A 14891-nucleotide genomic window follows, 5' to 3' on the forward strand; every position below is an offset into this window, starting at 1 on the left:
AGAGTAAATTGTCACGATCCCTTCCCTTACAAATCCCCTTGAGATTTTATGTTAGACTATAAAAGGAAAAATCATACTGGATGTTCTATTTCATTATCATGCTAAAATGTCAAAAAAACTATGATCAAACTTACCAGGAGTAATGACACAGAACGGAGGTGGGTGCTGCTGAATTTTTGTGGAAGATGGCTGAAATTGGTTGAACCCAAAGGTAATTTGAGTTAGAACGTGGTAATAAAGGATTCAAGGCCTACGTTTGAGGTCTAAAACCTAAGGAGATTTATGATGAATGACGGATTGAAACAATAACAATAAAAGTGCTGCGAGTTAAAGGTAATGGAGATAACTATGGGCTGAATATAAGAGTCTCACCTATACCCAAAACCCAAAGAGTTATTCTGGCGTCTCACCAAGGAAGAAGAAGAGCCTTTGAAGTCTCACCAAAGGAGAAGAAGAAGAAGCCTCAAGCCTCTAGATCACAAGCAATTTGCAAGCCAAAATATTCTCCCTTTATTCTTCAACGTCCACCTTTTAAATAGTGGGGCGTTGGAACAAAATAAGAAATTAATCTTATGATAAAACTCAGATTAAGACTCATGACTAAACTCGTAACTAAGGTAGGATTTGACCAAGTCAAGAGACCAAGTAGGATTTGACCAAGTCAAGGGATCAAATAAGACTCCTAATCAAAGTAGGAGTGGACCAAGTCCGCTTTTTCACTACATGACGTGGACCTTTTGATGCCACTTGACAATCAATTATATAGACTCAATTAAAATACTCAATTCAGCAAACTACAACTCAATTAAGGACTTGATTGACAAAACGAACCAAAAATCAAACCCAACTTCATGCGCATGCCTTAAGGATTGGGCGCCTTGCTCTTGCATCAATTCCCTCTTGCTGAAGAAAAACTCGACTCCGTTGAGTTACGGGCCTGATAGAACTCATAAAGATCTGGGTTCAATCGTTGAACCTCTTCGGTCTTCAACCACGAGCAATCAGAAAGGGGCCTGTTCTTCCACTTTACCAAAAATTTTTGATAACCTCCTCGGCGTGTCGACACAATCTGATCGTTGAGCATACCTTTGATCTCTTCTTTTGGGGTTGATCTTCGAGGAAGGGAAGGTACGAGAGGCGTGTCTTCAACTTCAGCATAATGTCCTTCATAAAGCTGCAACTCTTCAACATTGACAATGGGGCTAATTTAAAGATCATCAGGTAATTCCAGCACATAAGCATTAGGACCCAGTCGCTTCAATATCTTGAATGGTCCCGTTCGTCGAGGATGAAGCTTCTGATATTGTTTTTGGGAGAAACGTTTAGCTTTTAATCTCATAAGAACAAGATCACCAACCTGAAATTCCAATGGACGACGCTTTGCATCTGCTCGTTGCTTGTAGAGCTCGGTGTTGATGGCAATTCGGCGTCGAACCTCAGCATGTATGTTCTGAATATGGTGTGAAAAGTCTTCTCCGCTTTCGTTGATTCGAGTAGAAGCTTGAGGAAGAGGAAGAAGATCAATCGGTTGGCGCAATTTCAGCCCTAGAACGACATCAAAAGGAGACAAGCCAATGGTTCGGTTGATGGAGCTGTTGTAGGCGAATTCGGCGTTCGGCAAAATCAGATCCCATGATGTCACATGATCACGAACCAAGCAGCGAAGTAGATTTCCAAGGCTCTGATTCACCACTTCGGTTTGCCCATCAGTTTGAGGGTGGTAAGCGCTGGAATAAGAGAGACGTGTGCCAAGCTTTGCCCATAATGTCTTCCAAAAGTAACTGACAAACTTGACATCACGATCTAAAACTATTGTCTTGGGTAGCCCATGCAAACGAACTACCTCCCTCAAGAATAAAGCAGCCACTCGAGATGCATTATAAGTTTTCGAACAAGGCACAAAGTGCGCCATCTTTGAAAACCTATCAACAATAACAAAGATAGAGTTATGGCTGTGTACCGTCTTTGGAAGCCCTAGCATGAAGTCCATGCTAAGATCCTCCCATGGAGAACTCGGAAGGGGCAAAGGAGAGTAAAACCGGCGTTGGTCTTCGATCCTTTGGCCAACTGATAGGTACGACAAAGTTTGATGATGCGGGTGACATCCTTGCGTAGGGTCGGCCAGAAGAAGCAGTCCTCCACCATGGCAATTGTTTTGTCACGCCCAAAGTGACCAGCAAGCCCTATAGAGTTGAAACGGACCGAAATTCCATCATTTTTGACCCCAAAATAGGTTGGTTAAATTAAAAGTTTTCTTTTTAGAGGGGAAGGCTTTGACCGAGCATATCTCCCAATCCGCGAAGAATTAGATAGAGCAACAGAAAGTAAAATTGATATAGAAGTCGAGATCTACCTCCTGTAAAATTTAGTTTTTATCATAATTATTTTTAAAAAATTTTATTTTTGGAAATTTAGTCCTATTAGAACTAGAAGAGGAGTTTGACCAGAATTGTGAAAGGCAGACCTCGCTATTATTATAAACTTTGATTGTATGATCATCAATGAAAGAAAAAAAGATGTAAACCCTACTTTCCAATTTTTTTATATTTTTTTAAATTTTTGAGAATTCGAGTTCAGCAAGTTGAGAGAATTCTTCCTTCTCTCCAATTAGATCAAGCAGTTTCTTAGTTCGATGGTGCACCTTAATATTTTAAATATATAACCTCTTCATTTGGGGGCATATGTAAGAAATATAGTGATAGAAAGCAACTACCTACCACTACTTTGAACCAATGTCTGCCGAATCGGGCCGAACCGCCCGGTTTTCCTCATACTGAGCCGACACGGTGCGGAACCAAGTCAGTTCGACTGTGGGGCTAGATACCGAACCCGAACCGATCGAAACTGGTCTGAACTGGGCCCAAACTGGTTCAAACCGATGCGAATCGACAGCTCGAAACCGGTGCGAACTGGACGATCCGCACCGATTTGGACCAGTTCGGGTATGGTTCTCCCTCTCTTCTTTTTTTATATTTGTTAGGTTGGGAAGACCTAAGAATTTTCTCAGGCCTTCCGTTGAAGTCTTCTTCAAACCCTCTGGCCAAAATTATGATTCAAGACGATTCAAGGAGGATCCAACACAAAATAAAGTATGTTTCCCCTCTCCTACCTCATTTTCTTCTTTTTTTTCAAAGTAGAAAATGCCCTAAAATTTTCAATATATGGAGAGATCATGCCAAAATCAAAAACTTTATAATATGTTGTAGATCTATAGATGATCTACACAATCCTACTAAAATTTTTAATTTTCAAATTATATAATTTTAAAATTAAAAATATATTTTTGCATTAAAAATTAAAAGAATAAAATAAAATTCAAAAATGATTGTAAAATCAGAAGCTTATTTAGGGGCATGCAAGCTACTCTCCATCTAAATTTAGTGTTCATTTATTCAAATTTAGATGCGATCATGCACAGCCTAAATTTAAAAAAATTGAGAAGTAGCCTTTAATACATGCCCACAAGCTTAGAAAAATATATGTAGTATCAATGGTAGGATTCTACATAGATCTGAGTTCAAATTAATTTTCTAAAATATTTATATTTAAAAATTATTTTTTAATTTTAAAAATAATTAAAAACATATAATTAATACAAAAAATCATGAAAATTTAGTAATACATATTATATAATTCAAAAGTATTTTCTTAAATAGAAAACATATTTTTTTAATTTATGATATTTAAACATATTTAAAAATTGAAAAATTATTAAAATATATAAATAAATTAAAAAATATGCAAAATTAGTACTATGTATTAGATAAGTCAAAAATATTTTTTGAAGTAAAAATATTTCTTTTAAGCTAATAAAATTTTACTATTTCTAAATAATTAATAAACTGACATGCTTGATAAACCTATATGAATGAAACTATCAAGCAAAAAAGATTTCAAGCATGATATTAGTTGGAATCATGGGCAAATGCTCTCGGCTCGACACCATTAAAGGTGCAACTGGTGAATATAAAATTTCAGGGAGTAACCAGGTTAAAGCAACACCTCGCTGATGTTTATCCCAACAGATCAATGCCAAAAATGCCCATAGGAGATCCGACATTTGATAAAGTACCTCACTGATTTCAGAGCAGCGAAGGAGAGAGTTGCCAAGAAGATGGAGTTGGATCGCCGAGTAGCAGAGCGACCTTTCATCACTCCAGAGAGCTAGAGAAAGCATCCGCTTGAGATGATGAGGAGGCATAGATCCAGTATATCAATCAGGCAAATCTGGATGATCAGTGGCAGTAGGATTTGCATATAGGAGACAGGCTCCTCGAGGTCATTTTGGAGGACACGATGCAGCTACAGATGACCTTGCACGTAAAATAGGATCCATAAACGTATCAGGTTCCAAGTCGTATATTAGATCCTATTACCCGCATCCACATGTAGCTTATGATCTATACGGATAAGGACAGATATGGTGGCATCATCCTCCAGTAGCTACTATCTTATGCAGCCCAAAGTATCTTACGGGTCGCTATCGGCATATTCGGATGGACTCCTCCACAGTCGTATTATCAGCAAAAGAATACCTCTCAGAGCCAGAGCTTTAGTGAGAGATTCGAGAGTGGTTATAACCTAGAGTACGTTCCTTATAGGATTAGCGTACAAAACTATAATGCCGCTTGTTAGAGGAGTGGGCTGATGTGCCTCCTCATTATGCTAATGATCTAGATATCTACGACAGGCATCGCCACTCAACGAAATTTTAAATATCAGTATGTTTGTTGTACTTTAAATATATGTAATTGATTATATCATTGTATATTTGTATTTCACTAATTATTTTATGTTTTGCATCACTCTAAGACATCAAGAAGCATCATTTACATGTATTGGGATCTTAGAAACATCAAAAAACATTAGAAAACATCAAATTATACTTAAAATCATTGCAAAAGTTGAAAAAAATTGATTACCAATAAATCAAACATAAAAAATATTGAAAAAAAAATTGGTGTGCCAGTTCGGAACTGGCATGCCACTGCATACTGTGTCGGTACGGTACCGTACCGAACCGAGCGTCGATCGATACAGGTCTCGGTACTGGTTCAATGGACATTGCTTTAGCATACCAATTCGGCAGACCTTGCTTTGAACCATTCTAAAGATTTCTTCTATGTTTCCTTAATGACATAAACAATTACAAAACTTTGACACACTTGTCTACTCTAGAATCATGATCACATTTTCTTTTACTATTATTTTCTCCATTCATATTTGAATTTAATCTCAAAACAAGCATTTTAAATTAATTGCAAAAATCCTCAAACAATGCTCAATCCACTACAAAAACCAATCAAATCTTGGCCCGCCATAGGAATGGAGCTATGTCATCATCAAGGGAGTTAAGGCCCCCACACAAAAATTTTCCATTATTTTGAGTTTTAGTGTGCATGGTCCTTTCTCAAGCATGGCCCCCCTCTTGCTTAAATTCCTGCTCTATTTGATTGGTTAAAAGAGAATTTAAAATTTTGTGCACCTCAGTCCATACAAATTCAATCGCCAACTCTGACAATAATTTTTTACTCAAATATAAATGTATATATAATATACATAGATACATACATATAATATTTATATTTTTTTATTTATATTACATTTTTTATTTATATTTCTTTTGCTTGGGTGCTTCAATTTTATAATTTTTTAGTCTTGCTGTATCCATATACTTGTACTTGCTTTGAGCTAGTAAGGTCGTAGGCATCAGCCCAGACCCCAAATCAAGAAAAAAAATAAATATAAGTAGAAATGCACAACATATGACCTTAGAGAATATTCTGTTTTAGCAACATATATTCAATATTTTAAAATTTTAAAGTACATGCAAGATTAGTATTAAAATTTTAGTAACAAAAATCAATAAATACAAGAAAGTAGATATAAATATATTTGTGTAGCTTCTAATAAGACTAATTTACACTAAAGGCATTTTTTTAAAGTCCATGTACATTTAAAAAATATAAAACAATAAAATCTCTAAGAAAAGTTACAAAAAACTACCGAGATCATGGAATGTTGAATAGGCCCGTACCAGCCGGTTCAGCCCATACCAAACCGGTCTGGTTCAAGCGTGGAAAACAGTTCCAATCCAAAGGGGCCGGAACCGACCAGTATAAGCTTAGTACCGGTGCAAACCGGACCGGTTCGCAAAGATACAAGCTCGGAACTGGTTTCTCTGCGCCCGCGCTGGACATTTAATGCCACAGAGTGGCATTTAATGCCTCTATGGCATTCGCGTCTGCTGGGCGCATGCGGGGAACCGTGAGCGGATGTGAGCTGGAAACCTCGCTCGTGCGCAATTCCCCGCACTCGGACTCGGAACCGTGCCCTATGCCAGCCATTTAATGCCACTGTGGCATTCTGTTGAGGACCCAGCTCAGCCACATCGCTGTGGTGGCAGGACAAGGGAGCAGTTGATGGTTATGGACGAGATTCATCCATGACATCGGCATCGTGTAGGATCCGCCCGCGTGCCAGAACTCGTGTTGAGGACCCCCGCAAACACCGCCATCGGATCCCACCACCAAGGAGAAGTCTGGGCCCAAAAGAAGCCGAAGGAGGATCATGCCAAGAGCAAGAGCAAGAGCAAAGAGCAAGGCTCGGGCCAACTCCTTTGCTTGGAGGGTTGGCCGAGCCTTGGCCAAAGCCCCATCACCCTTGGTCAAGCTCGGCCAAGACAAGCTCGGCCACGACAGCCATGTCGACACCTTAGCCACTTGATCCGTCCGCCCAGGGCCTTCCAAGGGCAACTATGTAATTGGCCCTTCTTAGGGTTGTAAGGGGGGCATATAAAAAATGTTGGGAGGAAGATTAAGGCATCTTTTTGGAGAGTATTCATCTTGTTCAACCGCCAAGGCTTTGGGGAGGCTTTGCCTCATTCTTTCGGTCCTTAGATCATTGTCTAGGACTTGGGCTAGTGTAGGATAAATCAATCCTCACTAGATTGGGCTAGCAAGAGTCGATCATAGTTCTCGTTAGATTATTCTTGTAACTTCATTTTGGGAATAGAAACAATCCAACAAACTTTCCTCTACATCATCTCTTGTGTTGATTGTTCTTCTTCAAGCCAAGGGACGGGCCAAGCTGCAGCCAGTAGACCCGCCCCTTATCTTGATTCCCTTGGCCACTTAGAGGTTGGCCCGCATCCGTACACTTTGAAGCATGGAATGCCGTACCGGCCCTACCGGCCGGTACGGGCCGGTACGTACCAGTCCGGTCCTAGACCGGTACCGGAACCACAAGAAAACCGATATTTTCCGATTTTTTAGCCGAACCGGCCGGTACGGGCTCCGTACCGGTCGAAACCGGACGGTATGGAGCCCGTACCGGCCGATACCACTTGGTTCGCACCGGTACGATTTTTTTTTTAGAACCACAGCGCCTCGCCCTGTGGTTTTTGAAACCACCGCGTACCGGCCGGTATGTACCGAACCGGACCGGTACCGTACAGGTCTGGCCGGCCACCAGTACTCCAACCGGTACCAGTACGGCGGACCTTGCTTTGAAGCATCCGCAAGAGGTGCAAGGCAAGGAGATTGGTGTGGTGGCTTGGGGCTGAAAGCCGCCCTCCAACATTGGTGCTTTCATTGAGACCTTCATTGGAAGATCTCTTCCAAGAGGTAACACCTATAAACCCAGAAATTTCAGATTTGGATTTGGGTGGGTTAAGAGCTGTAAATACTGAGCGTATTTTAGTTTGGAAAGTTTTAAATTCCTGCAAGCATCCATACATGCTGTTGTGAGTGTGGGTGGGTGCATTGGAGAGTTATTGTTTGGGATAGTGAGGAGTTTAAGTTTCTGCATACTATACAATTGCTTTTGTGAATGTGTGGACTGTTAGAGACCGAGTTGGAGGCTTGAAGGGGCTGTTTTTGCTGCTGAGGTGGGTCGGTTCATCCGTTGGGTGACGACCACAGGTCGGAAGAGGTCACAACAGTGGGCGGACACAAGTGCAAGAGCTGGAAAACAAAGTTTGCAGTGGTTGGCAACAACAGGAAAATTTTGGGTGCAGTGGACAGTATTTTGGGCAGCCGAGCCAAAGGTGTTTGAAGTTAGGTCTGAGACAGCAGCAGAAGGGACCAAAGGTGCATTGGAAGCCATGGAGTCGGGGGCCAATTCCAACACTCAACAGCAGCGGCTTGAGGCTCTAGAGGGGAGCTCAACGCAACTCAGCCGGGCATTGGAAAATCTCTCCAATACCTTGGCTTAAATGAGGAGGGAAACCAATGGGAATTTGGAGAGATTAGAAAGGAGATTGGGGGAAAGAGAAAGAAAGAGAGAGTATAGGAGGATCAATGAAGAAGAGCATTGGTCGCATGCCAGGCAGGGCCAAGTGAGGGATGAGAAGGAGAGTGATGTGGCAAGCATTCATGCTAACCACCATGGAGAGTATGGTCATGGGAGAAACATGAAGAGAGGAGGAAGAGTAGAACCCGAGGGGTTGTAGTGGAGAGATGGCTAGAGGAGGATCGGCCAAGGACAAGGTGGGGTAACCATGGTGAGGGAGATAGTGAGCCCGAAGAAGAGCCCTTCCATGCTCCAGGACCTATTAGCCGAAGAGGTTCCATGGATGGGAGGAGAGGCCGGATGGGAGATGGCTATGGGGAGTATGATACTAGGGGTTCAAGGCCTCGAGAGAAAGGCAAGCCAAAGATAGAGTTTCCAAAATTCAGCGGGGAAGACCCCTACGAGTGGATGGATAAGGCTGCACTATACTTCTATGTGTATGAGATTCCAACGGGGGATCGGGTGACATTGGCTAGTTTTCACTTGGAAGGAAGAGCAAGCCGCTGGTGGAGATGGCTTAAAACCATTTATGAGAAGGAAGAAAGAAGGCTAGGGTGGTCAGCCTTTGAGAAGGAATTCATGTCACAATGAGGTCCTTCACCGATAGTAAACCACCATAGGCAATTGGCCAAATTGAAGCAAGAGGGAAGAGTACAGACTTATATTGATGAGTTCCGACAGCTCCAAATAATGGTTAGTGGGTGGTCGGAGGAAGCTCTTCTAGGCACTTTCATTGATGGGCTAAAGCAAGGGTTGGCAAGAGAGTTGAAACTCAAACAACCGGTCAGCTTGCAAGAAGCAATGAGGATGGCAGAAATTTTGGAAGAAGGCTACCGCTCGGAGAAGCATGTGTTCAAGGCAGATTCCAGCAGCAAGAAAGATGAATCCTTGCCACCAAATACCACTTGGAAGGGCAAGGAAGGGGCTGATGGCAGCAGCAAAGGCCGAGCTAATGAAGTGAAGAAGTTGTCCCGAGAGGAGCTGCAAGTTTGTATCAACAAAGGGGCAAGGGACACCAATGTAGAAGTGGCCAAGCGTATTTGCTAGATGTTTGCAGCGAGGAAGAGGAGGAGAGGACTGAAAATTCTGATGCATGCTGTGAAAATTCTGAGCATAGAGAAGTGGCCAAGCATGGTGCTGAAAGTGATGAAGCAGAATTGTACTTGCATGCCATGTCAGGGGTGCAAAGGCCTACTACAATGAGACTTATGGCATGGGTCGGCAAGCACAAAGTTACCTTGCTAGTTGACAATGGAGCTTCCCATAACTTCATCAATTTTGGGATAGTTCAAAAGTTAGGATTGAAGGGTTCAGCAGTGGATTTATTTGAGGTAAGGATTGCAAGTGGTGAAAGGATGAAATGTGAAGAGATTGTGAGAAGAGTTCAAATGAATGTTCAAGGGGTAGGATTCAGAGTGGATCTGCATATTTTACAGCTTGTTGGACTCGAGGTGGTGTTGGGACATGCATGGCTATGGGGTTTGGGAAGAGTAGTGCAAGATTATGAGTCGATGACCATAGAGTTCGAGCTGGATGGGAGGAAAAGGAAATGGATGGCCATGAACAGCAGAGAGAAGAGGCCTTGTGAGGCCAATATGTTGGAAAAGATTGTGAGTCCGGGGCCGCAGAAATTCAAGGAGATGTTACTCGGTTATGAGCTCAAACTTGTCTACCAACCGAGCACGGAAGACAAGGGTGCTGATGCACCATCGAGACACTGAGAGGCGGCAAGTTTTGGTGACCAGGCACAGCAGAATTGGGAGAGGGTAGAGGCATATGATGAGGGACTTGCACCATACAGTTTGAGGGGTGATCTGATTTTCTGCATGAGGTATGGGTATGGGCACTTCTACAACAGCAATGATGGTGGTCATTTGGGGTGCCGCATCCATGTGAAGTATCCCTTTCATGGGAGGCAGCATAGGAAGAGGAGGAGGACACGGCATGGGCTGATCTTGTGGGGTAGGAAGCCTAAGGGTGAAGACACATGGGAGGACTATGATGTAGGGGTCCAGCAATACTCACGCTTTATCCTTGAGGACAAGGATACCTTCCAAGGGAGAAGGAATGTTGAGAACCTAGCTTAGCCACACCGTTGTGGTGGCAGGGCAAGGGAGCAGCTGATGGTTATGGATGAGGTTCATCCACGACATCGGCATCGCGTGAGATCCGCCCACGTGCCAGACCTCGTGTTGAGGACCCCCGCAAACACCGCCGTCGGATCCCACCACCAAGGAGAAGTTCGGGCCCGGAAGAAGCCGAAGGAGGATCATGCCAAGAGCAAGAGCAAGACTCGGGCCAACTCCATTGCTTGGAGGGTTGGCCGAGCCTTGGTCATAGCCCATTCACTCATGGCCGAGCCTTGGCCAAAGCCCCGTCACCCTTGGTCAAGCTTGGCCAACACAAGCTCGGCCAAGTCAAGCTCGGCTAAGACAAGCTTGGCCAAGTCAAGCTCGGCCAATACTTCTTGGACGACCTCTTAGATTCTGTCTGGTGCCACAATATTTTCCAAGATCGATCTGAAAAGTGGGTACCACCAGATTCGGATTCGTCCTGGGGATGAATGAAAGACTGCCTTCAAAACAAAAGATGCACTCTACGAATGGTTAGTCATGCCATTCGGATTAACCAACGCTCCCAGTACTTTTTCGAGGGTGATGACTCAAATATGACCTTTCTTGAACAAATTTGTTGTTGTGTACTTTGACGACATCCTCATATACAGTCGAACTCGGGAGCTCCATCTCACACATCTAAGGCAAGTTTGTGATGTCCTTAGAAAAAAAAGTTTCTTTGCAAATCCCAAGAAGTGTGCCTTTCTAACCGATCATGTCACTTTCTTAGGGTTCATTGTGTCGTCTAAGGGTGTCTCTGCTGATCCTGAGAAGGTAAGCACGATAATAGATTGGCCCGAGCCCAAGTCTCTATCGGAAGTACGTAGTTTCCATGAGTTAGCCACTTTCTACCGCCGCTTCATTAGGAGTTTTAGTTCGATAATGTCTCCTATCACAGATTGCATAAAGAAAGGAGACTTTACCTAGACAAAATCTGCATCCCAAGTGTTTAACGAAATTAAGAAAAGCATGACAGAAGCTCCGTCTTGCGCCTCTCTGATTTCACGAAGGTGTTTGAGGTTGCAGTTGATGCCTCTGGAGTTGGCATAGGTGGCGTGTTAAGCCAAGAAAGTTACTCTGTCGCATTCTTCAGTGACAAAATAAATGACAGTAGGTTATGTTACTCCACCTATGACAAGAATTCTATGCCGTGCAAGCCTTGCGACATTGGCGACACTATTTGCTACTGTGAGAGTTTATCTTATATTCGGACCACGAGGCTTTAAAATATCTCAACTTCTAAAAAAAATCGAACCATAGATACGGCCAATGAGTCGAGTTTCTCTAAGCTTATACCTTTGTCTTGAAGCACAAGGCTGGAGTTGAGAACAAAGTTGCTAACGCGCTCAGTCGACGAATCTTCCTCCTATCTCTGACGAGCACGAAAGTAATAGGCTTTGAAAGGATCAAGGAACAGTATGTCTCTTGTCCTGACTTTAGGGACATATACTTGACCGTGCGTAACGGAGTGGATCGAGAGCAGAACGATTTCTTTTTGCAAAGTAATTCTCCTTCGATCCAATCGACTGTGTATCCCTTGAACCTCAGTGAGAGATTTCTTAGTATAAAAAATACACGCTGGAGACTTTCTGGACATTTTGGGCCAGACAAGACCGTTGAAATGGTGGAGTCGTTTCTTTTGGCTAAGTCTCAAGAGAGACGTGGCTAAAATTGCCAGTCAGTGTCGTACCCAAGGTTGGACAAATCGACCAAACCGAAGTAAAGATTGGTACCGGTTCGGAACCAGCACCGAATGGTTCTGAAAAAACGCACGGACGCGTTATGCTGCAGAGTGGCATTACTCTGCCGCATTCAAACTGGCCACGCGGGGCAGCACGTGGGCTCGCTGCCCCACACGGCGAGCCCACGGGGAACCGTGCGCGATTCCCACCGCATGAAATGGGCACGGGCACGAGTCAAGGACGTGTTTTCCCACTCGCGCCTGCGTCCCCGCGCGCGGGCGCACTGCCCCACGTGCGGGCGCGCTCCCCACGGCCTCTCTTTTTTTTCTTTTCTTTTTCTTCCTCTTCTTCTCGAGCTCCTCCTCTCTTCTTCCCTCTCTCCTCTCTTCTCCTCTTTCCCCCTTCTCCCGCAAGCAAAGGAGCACTTCTTCCCCGCGAGGTGCTCGGAAGGAAAAAAGAGGCCCGGTAGCGCGAGAGGTCTTCTTTTCCTCTCTCCTCTCCCCTTCTCCATGAGTATCGGTGCAAACCGGTGCGGCTCGCACGGGTTTGGGCTTGTATCGGTGCGAACCACACCGGTACGGGCAAGAAACCGAATTCCATCGCTGTACCATACCGGTGGAGATCGGTACCGGTAAGGTATAGACTGAACCGGTCGGTTCCGACCGATTCAGCAGACCATGGTCGTACCTGTCACCTAGCTAACCACATAAACAGAATACTGGTCTGTACACTCCACTATCTGTTCCTGAGTGTCCATAGCAAGATGTCAATATGAATTTCGTGTTAGGACTTTCTCGTACTTCCATCAGGCACGATTCCATTTTTGTGGTCGTGGACCGTTTCTTAAAAATGGCTCACTTTCTCCCCTGCTCTAAAACTTCCGATGCCTCTAGAATTGCCAACTTTATTTTGATGAGGTCGTTAGACTCGATGGCCTTCATAAATCTATTGTGTTTGATAGGGACATTAAATTCATGAGTTACTTTTGGACCTTTTGGCACATGATGGGCACTAAACTGAAATTTTTCTCTGCCTACCATCCTCAAACCGATGGCCAGACTGAAGATATCAACCGTAGCCTTGAAAACCTGTTGAGATGTCTGGTAGGTGAACATGCTAGGACCTGAGATTTAGTGTTACTGACAGCTGAGTTTGTATATAACAATTCGGTCAACAAGTCCATAGGCATAAGTCCATTTGAAGTAGTGCATGATTACAAACCTAGGTAGCCTATAGACCTGATCTCCATGTCTCATCAGCATAGAGTGTCTGAGTCTGCACGGTCATTTGCATTGCATCTAGATTCATTGCATCAAAAGATCAGCAAACACATTTACTCTAATAATTTAAAATATAAATGTCTTGCTGATTCGCATAAACGTTATCAAGAGCTAAGTGTAGGAGATTATGTCATGGTAAGAATTAGGCCTGAACGACTTTCTTCCGGAATGTTCAAAAAACTGCAAGCTCGAAGTGCGAGTCCTTTCAAAGTCCTAAAGAAAATTAATTTGAATGCATATTTGTAGATCTTCCTGATGACTATGGGATTAGTGCGACATTTAATATCGAAGGTTTAATTTCCTATAAAGAGACAGCAGTTATCCCTTCTGACGCCTTTGTTGATACATCTTCCTCTGATGATAACCCTGACCCATTACCTGTTGTTGAGCTGCCACCTACAAAATTTCATCCACACAGAGAACAAATAGAACATATATTAGATGAGCAGGTTATGTCAACCAAGAACGGTGGATACCAACGTTACCTTGTTCGGTAGAAAGGCCAACCAGAGTCTGACGTGACATGAATTTCCAGAGCTAAGTTGCAACGCCTTGACCCTGACCTTCTGGACCAGTACGACAGCCGGCCAAACCTGCACTCGACGAGGTCGAGTTTTTCCCACCTAGGAGTTGATCGGGACATCAGAGCCGTTCATTTAGATGATAGAGCCATCAGAGCCATTCACTCACGTTCGCACCAGGGATTGACATCATTATGGCTAGGAGATGATCTTGAGCCACCAGTTTGAGTCAGGCTCCGGATTGGGTCCATTCGAGTCTGCGTCATTTCTAATTTATTGCATTATTAGTTGCTTTTGTTATTGCTTGAGTCGATTTGGTTAGTTGTTGAGTTAAGTAATTAGATCAATTGATCAATGTAAGACCTAATTATAAAGGTCCAATTTTGGGTGTGATCAGTTGGTTTAATGGTCCAATGTAAGTGCTTAATTGATGTGATGTAAGGTCCAATTTATAAGGGCCTAAATTTGGTACGTAGTCAACTGATTGACCTGATGTAAGGCCTATATAAAGACCACCCCTCTCAAAAATTAGGGTATTGAAGAATTGAATAAAATTAGCCTTCCTTTCTTCTTCCTCTTTTCTTCTTCCACTTCCTTCCCTATCCTACCTGCAGTGGTCCTCCATCAATCGTACCAGTCCGATAGGCGACCAGTATGCCTACAGGTATTGGTACGACGTACCTTGATCGAGATAGCTATCAGGATGAAGCAGGATGCGGCACATCCCTTTTCGTGGAAAAATCGGGACACCCCCATCCCACAAGATTTAAAACCTCATTATAAACCTAATTTCCATCTTAGAAAATGTAATAAGTTGCCATGGCTTGAATTGATAGCATAATAACCAGTAGGCACATCATCACCTCTTTTATTTTATTCTTTCCATATTTTAGTTTATTTCCTCCATCATAATTATTACCAATGTCTTCATCCATCTTTCCATTCTTTTGGATAATAAATCCAAGATATAAAAGTCAATCTACTTGCCACCGATTTTAATTA

General features: G+C 43.2%; 1 protein-coding gene across 1 annotated transcript in view; it reads right to left on the reverse strand.

The window, feature by feature from the left end:
- LOC103724163 overlaps nucleotides 1-14891 on the reverse strand; it is a 56391-nt gene that overhangs the window by 17372 nt on the left and 24128 nt on the right. The gene's annotated exons all lie outside the window — the stretch shown is intronic.

The sequence above is a fragment of the Phoenix dactylifera genome, unplaced genomic scaffold (genome assembly GCF_009389715.1).
Source record: "Phoenix dactylifera cultivar Barhee BC4 unplaced genomic scaffold, palm_55x_up_171113_PBpolish2nd_filt_p 000119F, whole genome shotgun sequence".
NCBI lineage: Eukaryota > Viridiplantae > Streptophyta > Magnoliopsida > Arecales > Arecaceae > Phoenix > Phoenix dactylifera.